This window comes from Gavia stellata, chromosome 1 (assembly GCF_030936135.1).
Source record: "Gavia stellata isolate bGavSte3 chromosome 1, bGavSte3.hap2, whole genome shotgun sequence".
Classification (NCBI taxonomy): domain Eukaryota; kingdom Metazoa; phylum Chordata; class Aves; order Gaviiformes; family Gaviidae; genus Gavia; species Gavia stellata.
This window is the reverse complement of record NC_082594.1, coordinates 61,488,109-61,505,301: the sequence shown is the minus strand read 5'-3', so window position 1 is coordinate 61,505,301 and position 17,193 is coordinate 61,488,109.

Below are 17,193 nucleotides of genomic sequence, written 5' to 3'. Positions count from 1 at the left end.
GATCCTGAGGTGGGGGGGTGGGGGTTTATTCATATTTACATGATCATTTAAAAAAAAAACCCTACTTATCGCTTTTTTTCATCACACTCCATCTTATGCCCAAGGACAACCCAATCTGGTTTGTGAAGCTGCAAAACAAAAGTAGAGCCAGCTCACACACTGAGCAGGTGATGAAAGTCAAACTTCCTCATCAATTATTTCTAATGCTCATGGGGATACAGTGGGCTTTGCTGCTAGTGACAGTACGTCATCTGGGCAAATCTGTCCTACTGGCCCAAGGGTAAACTCCCTATAATAGCCAAGCAACCAAAAACATAAGGAAGCAGCATGTGTGGTCTTGACAGTCTTTCAATTCACCGGTCCCAAAAGGCTAAGTGATTGACTACCCAAAATCTTTGAAATTTCCCAGGTAATTCAATATGAATGATGCAGCTCAGGCTTAGAAATCATACTGATTCATCCTGGGAAGCAGCTAACAGATATTCAGAGTGCTCTTGCACTGAGACAACAGGACCGCGGGATAACTGTCCAGCAAGGCCTGCAGAGCTCACTTCAGAGATTTTGCTTTTCCATGGGATCAATAAAAATCACTAGTAATGCATTAAGTTATACAGTACATTGATAGAATTCATATTTTAATGTACAGCTTTTACAGGTCTAGGAGTAATAATCCATCTAGCATGTCAAGGCCAGGGAAAAGCTTGGCAGCCTGCTAGTATTTTAGTTGGCATTGCACTGTAAGGGGGTTTTATTCAGTGAAACGACATTGTTACCCAAAGCATGTGAACCTATTCAGAAATCATTTCAAAAGTCAACTGTCTGTAGATTTTGCAGCTATGAGAACGCCAAAGGCAGCTGAGGATTTCTATTGCTTGAAAATGTGCAGCATGATAAATTTCAAATGGATACTTGTTTTCCAAATGGTGGAAGTACAAGTATGGTTAAGGCTATGAAATGCCTGAAGCCCCATAAGGTTATTACAGGCATTTGGTTAAAAAAGAGCCTTTCCTGAACCCTAGGAGCGGAGGTCCCCAAAATGATTAGGTACCTGACCAAATAAAATCTTCTCCCCAGCTGCCTCACAGTGTCTGCCTGAAATGGTCCAACTAAAGCTATGTCTGTAGGCTGGTAACACTGCAGAGAGTCTGCAGAAGCTCACCGGTGACTGCTCACGCGGGCAGAAGCAGCAGAGCGTTACTGTGCCTGCAGGCACTCAGCACAACAGACGGAAAGTACAATGCACGCAGAGGGTTTCAGCCAGGCCGTCTTGGAGGATAAACAGGCATTACACACGTGCCTATCTGCCTATCCACTACGGCATGCGTATCCATAATTCGTGGAACAACAGATAGCTCTAGCTGTATTTCAGATGCTGACTGTTTCTGCTGAGCATCTTTTAAGGGATTGTGGCAGTTTGTTCATCTAAGTTATTTGTTCATCATGAAACCCTTTCTGATGCGAGCTATTTACCACACAATACTCTAGTCAGAAAGAATCTACCTATCCGCTCCACTGAGCAGCAATAAAGAGGAGTATTGTAACAAATATTTAAGAGTTAGGCATTGGCCAAAAAAAGGGATATAATAAGGATATAATTTAATATATATTTAATACATTAATAAACAATAAACAAATTAATAAAAAATCACCTTTTAGTGTACTGCATGACCATAGTCTTATGTTCTTTCATCGTCCTACAGTTTAGGCTATATTTTCAGGCATCACGTGATGACTCGTAGAAACAGAATGCCCACAAAAGGCCCACAGAGAGGTTATGGAAGATGTTTTCTACTAGCTGTTTAGGAATTTCAGTACCCTAGTCCTGCAAAAACAGTCTCCACCAAAAGCTAGTAGAAACATCTGCATTGGTCCAACTTTGCAATTGTTTATTCAACAATAACAATGCCCTATTTCTGCCTAGAGAAAAGAAATATAGGAATATGACAGCAGCTCTGATACATGAGCCTCCCATGCGCACAATTTTTACAGCAAAAATCATGTCTAGGAAAGCATAAAGCTGTTCTGGAATCACTATACTTGAAAATTCCTCAAAGAAAAGCAATCGTCAGAAAAAATAGATGAGGCTTCTAGGCTTTTAGCACTAGTACAATCATACTGAGTCATTTTACTCACAACATATGTTTGCATCCTCCTTCAGCTAGGAAGTGAATCCTCTTTAGGAAGTCTTCTTAGATATTTAGTCATTTTGTACATTCATCTTCTCTGTTCTCATTCAGTTCCACAATAGCTGAAATCTCTTTCCTACTCATTTACTATTTATTGGAATAAATCAATTTGTTATCTCTTTGATGAGGTTTTATATTTACTCTGTTGTTTTACAGTTAAATATATAAGCTAGTTTTTCTCTGTAAAGAGATTTTAAGCATTACAGTTAAGGTCAGAATGTAAAGAAATTGATTAAATGTCAGTTTACCTAGATTAGCTATGTCTTAAAGGATTCTTAAGAGATTGACAAAATGTTTTTATGCATCCTAAAAATAAATAAAAGTAACATCTTTGGTAGAGTGGGAAGAAAAACTACAGTGCATGAGATTTAAACTGAAATCCTCATTTGATTTACAAATAGAAAGAAAATAAAAGGGATGTTCAGAAAAGCTGGATAGCTGGGAAGTAAAAAGAACCCACTTACAAAACTGGAGCATTTAAACAATTCAGTTTGGTGTTTGACATATAAATAGTTCTCCTTATGACAAAGCCATCTTTCTTTTACAACATTATTCTCCAAAACAAGAGGGGGCTCTGGAGTACAACAAAATCAAATACTGGATAATATAATCTGTGACACTGTAATAAGTCAGGTCCCTTTGCGTGCAAAAATCAAGGAGTCCAATTTGGATCACGCCTCTGTTTTAAGAGTACATTATCTACAGGATAGAGGAAAGGCAGGTCACCTTGTACATTTTTTTCAATGCTAAAAGAATAGGTCCATTAGAAACCCTCTGTATTTAAGCACTAACGTGAGGGAAGAGAGAGGTGATTAGCAAAGACAGTTAACAGATCCATGGTATTTTTGAAATTACATGGGTCTGGATATGTGAGAAACACAAAAAGGACACCTGACTTGTTTTCAGAAATAGACTCTATTTTGCCTTAATTCCACTCATAGCTACAAAAATTATACAGATTTTTAGCAAAAATACCTTCCACAGTTCATACCAGGCATTGCTTAGAAGGAATGAGAGAGTTAACCACAGCCATACCATTGGGCAACAGAAATCTATTTATTTATGAATGCTGATATAATAGGAAGAAGAGCTGGAAGGGAGCATGAAGGATTGTCTACTCCATACCCATCAAAATGCTAACAAAACCAAAGAACACTAATTGATGTATGTATTGTTTGTAAATGCATATGTATATTATTAATGTTGTTTGTCTGGAATTTTTAGCAAGGCCTGGGAGATAGAGCTCGGCTGATCACACAGGCAGGAAGACAAACTGATCACACTCTTAATTAGTGGAAATATGGGAACAATAACTGAGCAGATTTTCTATTTGCCTGGCAAGGACACTTGAATTCATGCAGCAACCTTCAGAACAAGGCTCTGTTTGGTAATGGGCATTCCAAAATAGTAAAACTCAAACAAACATCTTTATTTTATGAGATTAAGCATAAACACTCTTGACAGTAACATGACAGGACTAGTCAATTAGCTCTGCAGTACTGATCCAAACAACTAAAAGTCTTCCACGGTAAAACCACTGAAAGTAAAACTACTCAGGTTCCAACTATCCCTACTTTTTTAAAACAGCTATAGTTTTATGAGCATCTAAATACTTACACCTGTTTCTATCTCTTCCATCTGCTTAGAATAGATATTGGCACCACCTTACACATCAGATAACAAAGCCAACCACATGCACATTATTAACTGTGTTCTTATAAACCCTTTATTTTTTCTTCTTTATACTATGGAAAAGGAAAAAAAAAATCAAAAACGTGGCAGCAGTCACAACAACTTGCATGACAAGATATTTTTAACACAAAAATATTTACCATTGAACTGCACTAGAAAAGTAAAGTCAATCAGAGATTTGTACTAACTAATATATGACAGGAAAATGTGCACCATGACCTTACAAGAAGGAAAGTGCCCAAAAAGGGGTTGTTTTCCATTAAATTTAGAACTTAATCCCTAAACGTGCTACTTATCTGCCCATGTAGTTCCTAAGAAGATATTCCCACTGAGACTTGTTAAACAAGTTAAAATTATTTGTGTAAATTACAGTAGCAAAATCAGGCTCTTAGGGAGCAATATAATACTGATTGCTGTTAGTACAGCTTTTGATACAATGAAAGGGAAAAAAAAATACCCCTTCCAAACAAGGACATAAAGATCTAATGAAGACGACTTTTTCCTGAATCCCTACTAGGGACTCCCAGCTGCTTCACATAAAAGCAGTAGCCAGGGATCACCTTAGCCCAACAGAAACACATGAATGGCATGTGATTCCCACAGCAGTATCCCAGCTGAGGTTTACACCAAAGATGTAGCTCAAAGTACTGTTCTCCAGCAGCAAACTTTGCCCATCCACTCCTTGGCTCACCCATCTCAAGGTAGTTCTTCTCACTAACCCGCCACATGAGTGGTCGCTATGGGAGCTGCTTCGCATTACAGCTAAGCTAATCAAGCACAAGGAGATTCTCTTCTCCTCTCAGCCCACCCTCTGGCCCCTGCCTCTTCCCTCGCACCTATGCTGACCCTGCCATGAGCCAGCCACGGAACCCAAACCAAGAGGGAAGGATGAGCTTTGAGCTGGTTGTTTGGAGTGCTATTTTTCCTGCTGGTTTAGCTCCCAGAATCAGTTATTTGGTCTCCACAAGTGCAAAAGCAGAGACAAAGCATCAAGTTCATTAGTTTAGCAGTAGGTTTATTTAGGTTGAGCAGTAACAAGCAACCTAATCCTTCATCATGGGATTCACTTTGTTGAGAGGGTTTGCTGTAAACCAGAGCAGTGAAAAAGGATTCAGGATTAAAAACAGGAGAGGGTATGAGCTCTAGATAATACGATTCATACTTTTCAGAGAAAAAACTGTATAAACAGTTGCATTGGCACAACAAAGGAGACAGTGATTTATTAGAGGCAGAAGAGAGGAAAGCAGCTGCAAACAGAAAGGACTAGGACCTTCTTAAACAAGGTTTGCCATCAGAGAAATCGTATGTGAAACCTCAATTAAATGTTTTTTCAAGTGTTATCTTTTCATTACTTATTAAAAAAATGTCATATATACCATTCTCAGCCTTTTTATCAGGAGATTTGCTTCATGTTTGTGCATGTCCTACACACACAAGTCAAGGGAAACACTGAGGATTTCCAGTGAAAATCTGTATGCAAACAGCAAGTCTGATTGCCTGTTATCTCCTGCTCTGTTGAAAATGCTTTTCTATATTTTTCTCTCCTTCCCCTCGTGCCCAAGGTGCTGAGAGCTAATAGCTTGCTGTCCATGCCATTGCTTTGCACAAGAGCATGGTTCTGAGCTGATCAGTTAATAGCTGAGAGTGAACAACAAAAAAATATGTTCAGTTGCAGCACATTTTCTCCTGCTCTCATCACCCTGGACGGAACTCAGAATTGCAGCTTCCACTTCACCCTGAAGTTTAAACTAATATCAGAAAACAGGGGATTTTAAGATTAATACCAAACCGTCGGAGAAACATAAACAAGGACACCATGAATATATGATATACTGTTTCCAAATCTGCACTGTAGCTATGACTCATTTGTATATTGCACTGAGACCTGGTAACAAATCATTCCCCAACTGCCCACTCTCTCTACTCCCATTCCCTGTATTTTCTTGGAGGAGAGTCAAGCTGTACTCCAATAGGTCCCTGACACCAGACAATCCCATAGAAATATTAATTTCTCACAATAAATCTATGCAGATTTAGATACAATAGGTTCCAGTCCTAACATTTGCTTTCCCCCACCACTTAAGACCTTGCAAACTGTTTTTTCTAAATGCATCAGTTTCTAGTACCATCAGAAGCGTGGGGTAAACTTTTTGAAAGAGCTCTCAAGGGAGATCCCCTCCATCTTGGGATGGACTGGTTTCCTATGCAAGGAGAGTTCAGAGTGAGCAGGATCTCAACCCGCCTCCTGCTGTCAAACTAAGATGGAATAGCCCTGAACTTCTTTAGCACACACACCCTTCTCCAAATTCGGCATAGTGAATTGAGTCCTATCTTAGAGATAAATCCCATAGAAATGCATCTGAATATGCCAGCTGATTTCACATACTCTCGTTCTCAGGTTGTTACACGCTGCTTCTGAATTTTCTTTGATTCTCTGCTGCTGTCCTAGGATTTCTCAGCCCTGCCAGTACTTGACTCCCACTTCACAAGTTGTCAAATCACGCTCAAGTAATGAATAAGGCACAAAATTTCTGCAGAATTTTATATTATTATTATTATCAGGTAGCTGAAAATTAATGTACCCTTAGCTCTGCAAAAGACAATGAAACATAACACCTTGCCTACTGCATAAGGCTGGAAATGCAAAACAGAGAACTATCAGTAATCATTAAGAAATAACGAAGTGAAAGGTGGCCCCAAGAATCACACACCTCCACGACAATCACCCCCCATATCATAACCTGATCACATTTGCTGGTTGTCCTTCTGTTTCCCACCTCACTCTGCTAACTTCATAATCACTGGCTTTCAGGTTACGTGAAGAAGTGCCACGAGACAGCCAACTGCCTCTCTCCTTCCTTCACTGACTACAGCACTTGCCCAAAGCCTCATTGAGCCTATCCAATTCACTAAACCAGCCAGAAGGTATTCCAGAATATAGAAGGAAACTAAAGATCTTCCTGCTAGCTAAGCAAGCTGAAGCAGCCTTCAAGGGTCAGGTGAGCATCAGAACTGACAAAAAAGATATAACAGGACCTAATAAAAGCAGGGGGGCAGGGACTGAGGCAATTTCTGTCTGTGGCATCAAACTGCCACATCAGTTTAGCCATCTCATGGACCCCCCTGGGGTTGTTTCAGGTGCAGGTGACCCCATCTAATGGTGCCCTCCTGCCACAAGGGAAGACCTCACTCCCTCCTCCCTTGCCCGCCTTTCCCAGACCCACTTTCAGACAGGTCCCCCTCCCTTGTGCTCATCAGGTTTCGATCAGCTGATCACAACCACTAACACAACAGAAAACTACCTTTCCTTTTTTTTTTTACCTACCCGAGTTCCTTTTCTGCTAGGTTGGTGAGTTGAATCTACTCTCATGGGGCCTGACAAGTGCCTGAACCAGCTCAGGCTGACACGCAGGTACATACAGGCAGGCAGCAGGGTGGGGAGCTGGACCTCTCCCTCCCAGCAGAGGTGAGCCAGACCTGCCCTGTGCCCTGAAAATGGATCATCAGTCTGATGCCTTCTTGCTGAAATGGCAACAGTGACCAGAAGACCAGAAGTAAGCAGACTACTGACAGCATTCGTCACGTAGTTGCAAATTCCTCTCTGAATATCCTCTATAGGTCTACTACATACGTTTTTGTTTAACCACAGAAGGCCTCAGCTCATAACACTTATTCATGCACAAAAAAATGCCCATGTCAATGGACACCATGGGTCAAAGCTCTGCTTTCCAGACCAGGACGTGTAGGAAGTGAGAGCACATGTGAAGGCAGCTCTCTTGCTCTCTTGCTCCATGCAGGAATGTGGGGTGACTTATCTGCAGATAACTGAGCAGACCTAAAAGCTCATTGCTACCAGAAGAAAGCCTTCCTGCTCTTACACCTTCCAGTCTGCAGGGTCAGAAAACCGTCTGATCCTTCAGTGAGTCATTTCATCTCACTAAACAGACAAAACCATCTTCATATTTTTCTAGGTTAATCTCCTTTATTTTAATATTTTGTTTAAATTTTGACTGTTGTCTCTCCCAGACTTTTTTTTCCTTTCTATGTATATATCTGTATATTTACAGTTTAATTTCAACAGTAGAGTTAATTTAATTAGAGAAATCCTGACATTGTTATTGGTAAATATTGGATGTGCAGCACTAATAACTTCTATTTTTTTACATGAATATACTGTTAAAAAAATGTGAAAATCTGTCTCCTCTATGGCTGATTTAGTTCTATGAAGTAGTGTTTTCTAGTAAAAGTGTTCTGTCAAACAATATCTGGCCAGTTATATTCATAACTTATTAAGTCATTAGATATTCTGAAGGGATTTGTCCAGGTCCCCAGCTCAAGCAAACCCTTTCAGTGTCATTTATGTATGTGTGTTGCTTTGTAAACTAAAAAAAAAACACCCATCAGTTTTTATTAGGGCAGCACTATGAGTCTAGCACTTAAGTATCATTTTTTAAACCATGTAGGTTATGTAAATACACAGTAACTCATATGCCACATGTAAGTTCAATATAAAATGTCAGCTACTTAATACCCCAAAGCTTTGAAATCAGTAACAGCAGTTACACACACATTGAAAAGAACTGCTCCCCCTTGGTAACTGATATCTTCTACAAGCAGGTACTTCATGCTTTCCAGCAAAGCCAAGTGACTACCTTCACCACTGACACTGGTTAGAGTTTGTCTATGAACACATAACTAAATGTCATGTCATTAGCAGCACTGTGTTTTGGGAGGACTTGATTTTTTTGTGCATTTAACTACTTTCTTTGAGCCCACTCATTTACAGCTACGTTCCCTCCAGATGGAAACATTTAATCTAATCTATGCCCCATTTTCTACACTGCTCATGACAAGGCTTTCAAGGCATTTAAGAGAGAGGAGGGGGGAAAAAGTGTTCTGGGAGAGTCTGTGAATCATTACAGTCTCTGCAACTCCAGAAGGAGCAGGGGGATGTTTGGCATGCTACTTACGCCTTTTATTACCAAGCAAACAGGAGAAATAAACTCCTTTCTTTTGCACTACTTTGGGTCCAGCACTGTTCGTATGGAAGCCTTGTGAGCAGTAGCAGCAGGGATAGGCTCAATACCTGGTGCACTGTTCTTGCAAGTCTCCACTCTTTTGCCCTGTGTTCCACCAGCAAGACCAGAGCACAGAGAATGAAACACCACGGCTGCCTCTCTCCCGTTTGTTGACTCTTGCCTTTGGGCTACAGGTTTGTAGGTTAAAAGGAGATGAAAATCATTGTCTCATCTATCAGCAGCATTTTTGGGGAGAAAGGAGCCTGGGACAATCTGGGAATATGGGGAGGAAATTCCAAAATGCCAGTCCCAGCTTCAAGATATTGGCCTAAATCCAGATGAGAGTGCACCTTTCTTCACTTGTACCTGCTGCTGGTGAAGTGACAGTATGCTGCCTAGTGTAAATCCGATTTTGAGGCATCCGCATCCTGCTAGCTGCTACAGTTTTCCAGTCTGGGACTCAGGCTCCCAGGCAAGGGCTGGGTGTAGCAATGCTGAGTTTCACTGCGCTTGTCTTCTGGGGCACCTTGCTTGTCAAAGAATAACGCAGCTTTGAAAAAATGCCTGTTTTCAAAGCACAGATTTAAGTGACCTAATCATTAACGTAACATATTATACCAGTCACACTAAGGAAAATCCATACTTTAAACTACCAGCATTCTATACAGAAGATTAAATCAATAGTTAAGAGTTGAGGATTAAATCAGTTGTTAAGTGTACTGTGGGCAGTTTCAGTCTCCACGTCTCTGAGAGGACAGGCTGTTGTTAGAAAGGGCACAGAGAAGTACAACTAAAATGATTGAGGAGATGGAGCAGCTGTTTTGTGTGGAGAGGTTAAACAGGTTGGAGTTGGAAGGGGGATGCCTGAGTGGAGGCAAGGGAAAGATTTACAAAATCCCAAAGAGGGCAGATAAGGTGGGTGAAGAGCTGTTCTTCCCCAAATGCTGATACATAGGGAACTTCTACAAATGGGCACTTTGAGATGCAGGGCTCCTTCCCAAAACAGTCAACAACTCAAGCCTGAAACCTGCTACAGTCAGAGAGAAAAGGTGGGATCAGAGGCATGTAGCATCTCTGAAAAAACTGTAAGTCAAAATACAGTCGGATGTCCAAAATACTACTTTTTGCTTTAAAATCCAATGTAAAAAATAGGCATCTTGCTTACCAAAAGCCATGTTGCATTTTGATAACTAAGACATAATGCATGAATTATGAAGTAAGCATCATCCAAAAGAAAGATCACTTGAGGCTAATAGGAAGATCACAGCTTCTTGATGGTTGCGGGAAAGAGTAAGAAAACTGAGCTAAGAAAGGGCAAAAGGAAAACAGCCCTACTAATTACTGATAGCTGCTGTTTTTTAAGCAGTCAGTGGCATTTCTGCTCTTTCATTTTCTGATGGTTTTCACTTTGATCCTAACAAACATAATCATCAGTACCCTAACCTGACAGGCAATGTGTTAAGCTGTGCATTTAGTTTTTCTCTCTCCTGTTAGCTAAACCCTACAGAGGGTCAATGATGTTGTCTGTACCAGCATCAAACACGATGTGGCCTGTCGTTTGGTGTGCTAGTGATTATAAACACCAAACTGCACTTTGAATAAGGACTGTGCTGTGAAGTTGTGTTTCCACTTTACTTGAACTGTTTTTGAGTAGAAACACATTGTAACTTGCAATGTAGATATTTTCTCAGGAGTATTATTGCTAACTACAGGAAGACACCTGTGTTGTGCTTCCTTCTCTAATTACAAAAGGTCAAATAATTCACCATATATGAGTTTTTCAGTTGTTCTCATTTTTTGACATCATGATTAAGTATGATCTATGGTTCATTCATTAAAGCCATTATATAAATAATAAATATAGCAGTTTGTCAATGTTTGATAAAGCTGCTAAAAAATTCTGTTTGAAAAAATTAAAAACAGAGCACACTGCTCTCCAACAAAATGTATTGACTTTCCATCCACATGTGAAAACTTTATAATCATCTGTTTTACAATTGCATTTCAGGCAATTTCAATGTTAAAAAGAACTCAGTTTTCCAACAAAGACAGAAGCACTGCAAGAACAGAGAACAGGAAATTGAATGCTTCAACAAAGAACAATTAAGGTTAAAGAGACATAATAATTGATAGCATATTAGCGATAGTGATAGATGAACAGTCTTATATTTTTTACATATGGCATTTCTTTTCATAGTAAGAGAGTTCTAGAAATTAAAGCAATGTTTTAAAATAAAGCCACTTGGCTTTTATAGTACTGGTTATTGTTAGTTTTCTATATGATACACACATGACATTTTTAAAATGAGACTGAAGGGTAAAGTCTTTTAACAGAGGAAAAGAGAGCATTTCCAAGAACATTTTAAACCCTAGCTGAAGAAAGTTGTTTTGGAAAACTTTTGTTTATCTGAAACTCCCTACTGGACTCAGTCCTGAAAAAATCATATATATCAAAGTTAGTTTGATGCAACCACACCTGTTTGTGTAACAGTGGGCAGGGACTGTGTAAACTGTCTCTCAGAAGAGTAATCGAAGGAGCCTGAGCAGCTGGGACTTCACCCAAAAGCCCACATGCTCTACAGTATCCTCAACTGAAGAGAGACTTCAGAACATCTGTATAAGGCTAAAAACACAGTCAGGGATCTGGATAAAATCACCTATCTGGATTTTCAGGCATTTCCATAGGCCTTCTTCACAGGAAGGGAGGAAAGAAGGGAGGAAGGGAGGAAGGGAGGAAGGGAGGAAGGAAGGAAGGAAGGAAGGAAGGAAGGAAGGAAGGAAGGAAGGTTGGTTGGTCAGTCTATGTGATTCTAAAGTCCACCCTGCACACGAAAGCGAAAAGTAAAGGATGTCCCTCCAACTGCTAAAATGAGCATCATAAAAGTTTATTTAATTTTGGGAGTACAGCAGAGGGGTTGAGGGACCTAGCAGCCTGGCAGTGTCTGAAGGCTTCAAAGTAGGTAGCCAAAGAATGTGCAAGTGCCAAGTTCAATGGAAAAATTCACCCTTGTGGTAACCGACGCAGACTAATTTGCTAAAATTTTGAGTCCAGCCCAGAAAAGAGGCCTTTATGCAAACACTCATCCTTCCCTTTGCCCAAAAGCAAAATAGCTAATGTCACTCTGTACTGAAAACATACAAGAAATGGTAAAAGAGGTTGAATGACTTCAGCCAACCTGGTATGAAAAGACTTTCACAATGGAAAGATGCAGTGAGTCCTGCTTTCTGCTTTTGTCTTTATTCATGTCCTTTAACAACAAAGGATAATTAAATACTGAACACAAGGTGCAAGAGAATGAAACATCTAGCAAGTGGGATGAAAGATTTATTACAAGGACTTACAGAGCGATCTTTGATTACAGACATCCTTGAGAATCCTTGCAAAGAGCAAAAGGGCAAGATGTTATGCCATAAATCCCAAATGACTATTATATTCTACTAAAAGAGACTCTTGCTAACATAGTTTGACTAAACTAAGCTTTTGTGGCCTTTGTAAGGATAAACAGCCCAGTCAAGGATTGTCTGTAAGCACACTTGCAATTTCTTTACAGAGGCTGTCAACATAAGAGAAAAGGAAGTTTTCAGATATTTAAAGGCAAGGTTCTCCTGAGCACAGACAATCAGGAGCCCACTTCATCCTGCATGAGTTGCTCTGGAATTTAACAGTGTGCACTCAGACCAGGCGCTCAGATTTTGCGATCCCTGGGCAAGGAGTTGTTCATACTTTGGGTCACATGGAGGTACCCATCCACTGCATAAAGCATGTAACTGTAATTGACCCACGCACACACAGTAGATTTTCAGACAGACTGACAATCAGGCACGTGCTGTGCTCTCCCCAGAAGTCTCACGCGCAGGTCAAGTCTGTTCAAACACAGGCTCAGCCGTGCGGTGGGAGGAGAGCTGTGGCAAACAGTTCTCAAGCACTTTCATCTGTGTCTCACCACTGCATTGCATTGCACTCAGTTGTGGGACTGTTGGGTCCCCAATTACTTTCATTTCCAGTTCCTTCTTTTTTTTTCTTCACTGGGATGTTGCCTTTCTTCCTTCCTCCTTTCCCTGAGATGTTTTCCATTTGACATGCCTTCAACATCTACCTTTCTTCACCCTAGGAGGCCTTCTCAGAATGGGCTGGGTCTGATTATACAGCGCTTAGATCTCTCCTTGCTCCCACCAGCTCTTGAAAAAATAGGTGGTTAACTGGAGCCAGCTGCTTGGGGGTTTTCCACCTATGTGGTAGTTCGTTTGTCACAATGAGAGACGACAGTGGGAACAAGCCACAAAAATCCTTGGAAGTGGAGACAAGCAGCTTACTTTTGATAGAAGAGAAAGCGTGTGGAGGGAATCAAAGAGAGGGGCTGCATGGTCGATGCGACAGACCCGGAGAGAAATCATCTCTGTAGTGCTGGGGCACGACTGCTTTTGTCAAGGGAAGAGGAGGCTGCAGCGACTGAGAGAGGAGGTGATCGGAGTCCTGTGATGTGGTTTACCTCTGGAAATGGATAAGAAAACCCGAAGCTGAGAAACATTATTCAGGAAGGATTGGCAAAATTTAAAGAGTGTGTTGATGTAAGGACCAAAAAAAGGGGACTGAGTGTTACGTTTGCCAAATATGATCAAAAATTTAGCAGGAATATTGAAAATACTGCAGATCCACAGACTGATGGTGTTATGAACATAAAGGCTCAATCTCTTTCTCCTTCCCTTTTTCTCCACCTATTTAACTCCCTCTCTTCATTTTAGCCTCTGCTTCTAAATTCTACAGTCTCTGGTCAAGCAGCAAGATCAAAATGAGAAATAGACTCATTCTTTATTCTAGGTATAAATATCCACTACTTAACACTGTGGCTTCAATGGTGTTTCTTTAGAGTTTCAATAATAAATATTAGATTAAAAAACATTTTGCTTATATAAGAGGTATACTTTAACATATTAAAATGTCATGACAATGTACAGTCAAAATGTTTTACTTTCGATGATAACTACAGTATGAAATTATGTCTGCTTCTTGTCAACCTGCCACTATAATAATACAGCTTTAAGATGAAAGAGAAAGAGCAGAGAGAAAGAGGAAGTGAAAGAACGAAAAGGAGAAAAGAGAAGAAGGAGAAGGGGAAGGGGGGAAAGAAAAAGGAAAAGAAAAGAGAAAACACTTTCCAGTCAGCTACAGGTGGCAGGCTTTATATGCTCAGATGTTACTGCATCTTATGTACTGATGGTAAGTAGCACAGCCCACACAGAAATTTCAGGATAATTGCAGGCTGCTACATAATCAATTTTTTTTCAGAGTAGGATGTAGCTTAATCTAATTACGGACTGCTGAATTCAAGTATCAGCTTTTATGCATCCTGTTTATTGTACACTTGCCAATTATGTCTAATAGAGACAGACAGGTGAGGTTCAAAGGAATAATTCGGTGAGTTAAAATGGGAATCACTCAAATTAGCAGAACTGTATGGCCAAATCATGATGCCAAAGAAGTCAAAGGAAGCTTTGTTTAAAAAGCCAGTGTGTTTAAGATTGGGCAAAAGAGTGTTTCCTAAGTAAAAGCGGAAATCACTAAGAAGTTTATTTAAATCCTGGTTTCATTTAAGTCAAAGGATTTTTGCCTTTTTTTTTTTGCCAGTAAGTTTAGGTTGCTATCCATCTGGTTTTTGTTTTTCCCTGAATATATCTGAAATGCATAACACATTCTGTAACTTCGCATCTTCTCTGCAAGAATACACACAATGTACATGTAAATACACCCATCTGTTTCTCCAAGCCACCTGGCCTGATGTTCTCTGAGCTTTTACAGATAAAGTGAGCTAGATTTGGGTAAGGTCAATGGGGTCCCTCAGTTGGATCCACTCAAGATCAGTGGGTTATTGTTGCAGCACTGGTATGTCTCCCAGGTGAGATAGAAACCCAGAATATTCTTGGTGCTTATTAAAATTTCTGTGGCACTCCTCCTAAGATTAGGATTGTTAACTTCAGCATTATTTCTTATGGCCTGGCTAAATTCCCATTCAAGTGAAATGGTTTTTTAGATTCTCCTTTCACTTTATGGTGCATATTGCTGAGCAAGTTTATTTGCACCACTAAGCAGCTACTGAGATTCATCTTATGGTGGCTGCATGTTAATGCCAACAGAAGTCTCTGTACATATTCCTTACCTCTGCTAAAGTTTCCCTATTCAGAGACTTAAGAAAGGTATATAATTTTTTAATTGCTTGGGAAGGAAGATGAAGAAATGTATGAAGAGCGTTTGGATTCCACTGAAAGTCAACAAGGCTGAAGTTTCCATTTTGGGCTTCATTTAGATGCTTTCAAAATGTATCAGCCGCCTACTATTGTAAATTTAAAGTTATGTCTGTATTAACAAGTAATATGGAACAATAGAGGAGAAGCAGTATATGGAAGCAAGTGGTGCTGAGGACCCTATACCTTCACTGGGTTACAGCTCAGGAGTGTTACTTTACAAGAGATATAACGCAGTTCCCCGGGGCTGAGCAGGCCAGCACACACACAGGGTGAAGCTGTCCATGAGGCCAGCTGTCAAGTCAGACACTTATGTCCTCGTTGAGGTTCAGAGCGCATTTGGTACACAACGGGGCAGCAACTTCCAGTGTAGCCTCTCCAGAAATGATGTTGCTAACACTCACCCAAACCTTCCTGAAAAGCAAACCAAAGCACGTTAAGTGGGGACGGATGGGGGATTCACTTCAGCAGTGCATGTTTGCCCCAAACCTGAATGCTAGAGTAGCTGCAGCCTGTCAGCCAGGGCTCTGCAGTCAAAGCACCGATACAGCTTGTCCTCTTTGTTAGGAGGTAAAAAAGGTACTACAGAGCTCTGTTTCTATTTCTGTCTCTGTGTGGTAATGCCTTGGGAAATGCTTCTGTGCAAAGTTCTTAATTACAATAAACCTTAAGTTAATGTAACTAATTCCCCTGTTTTCAAATAACCTATTCTATTTTGAGCAAGATGAGAATGGGATTTTTAAAAGTAGGTGTTCTATTCTTTTTCTGTAGTGTTACAAACTGTTAGGAGATGTAGCTAACAGTATACCAGAATTCTGAAGTGTAATTACAGAAACTATTTGATCCCATCACTCCATAGGTAGAGCAAAGGCTGACAGCTCAAGCTGAAAAATATACTGATTTCTGGTAACTATTATTTCAGTCAAAAGTTAAAATGTAAATATTCCTCATTCTTTTTCATTATTTCTGTCATACTTTAATGTCTAAAGAAAACAGAACTATAAATAGCAGGTAAGAATGTCTTTCTCTGTCAGAGTTTTTCCCTTAAAAAGTCATATTGATTTCTTACTGTTTTCACCTGCGAAGACATGAAATAGAAATCCTGAACTCTATTATAATGTGTAAGTCCAGAGTAATTCTGTTAAAGGAACTCACTTGGAGTAATTCTGGTTTGACAGTAATATAATCAAGACCATCACATCTTGACTGTTAATGAAATCAGAAGAATTAAGAACTAATATAAAAGCAGAGTGCAGCACTCTGTTTCTGTACAGACAAGCATGCATTTACACATGAACTTGCATCCTTGTATTTAACCTTTTTATCTTCTTTAAAAATTCTATGTACAAATATCCACTACACAAGTGCATCAAGGAGGGTACAAAGTTGACATTGACTTCTTAGTCAGGAACATGTCTGAGTGAAAGCAGGAGAAGTGTCTCTGTAAAGAAAAAAAAGGACTCTGCAAACAACGAAAACAAGCTCTTATTCCTCAGGTCAGAAGAGAAGTTAACAGACCCATGGGAGAAAAGGGGAAAAGCACCTTAGTTTATGTCAGCCAGAGGGGAACTCCTTAGCAGTGAAAGGCAGAGCACGCAGTGGGGCCAGAGTCCCATTTGGAAGTGTTGTTGCTCACTGGTAGACTATGGGTGCTGATGAGCTTGGCAAGTCTCGCACTGTTCACAGGTAAAAAACTATTTATTTTCCCCTCCACATCAAAGTAAACTACTGAACTGCTTTTAGCGCCCTGTGAGCTGAGCAGCACCTGAACTGTTTCTTCTAAGCACCATTGGGTTAAAAACAGAGAAAACTTGCTGGCAGCTTGCTGCATGACATATTCTGACAAAATAAAATACATATAAAAAAGCATTGTTAATAAAGACTACTATAGTCACAGAATCACAGAATCACTAAGGTTGGAAAAGACCTGTGAGATCATCAAGTCCAACCATTAGTCATTTCTAAACAAGTTCAAATCAGTATTTTTTATAGCTGGTTTAGTGACACCTTATTGCCTTTTTTACTAGGACAATACCTAGTCCCGATTTCAAAATATG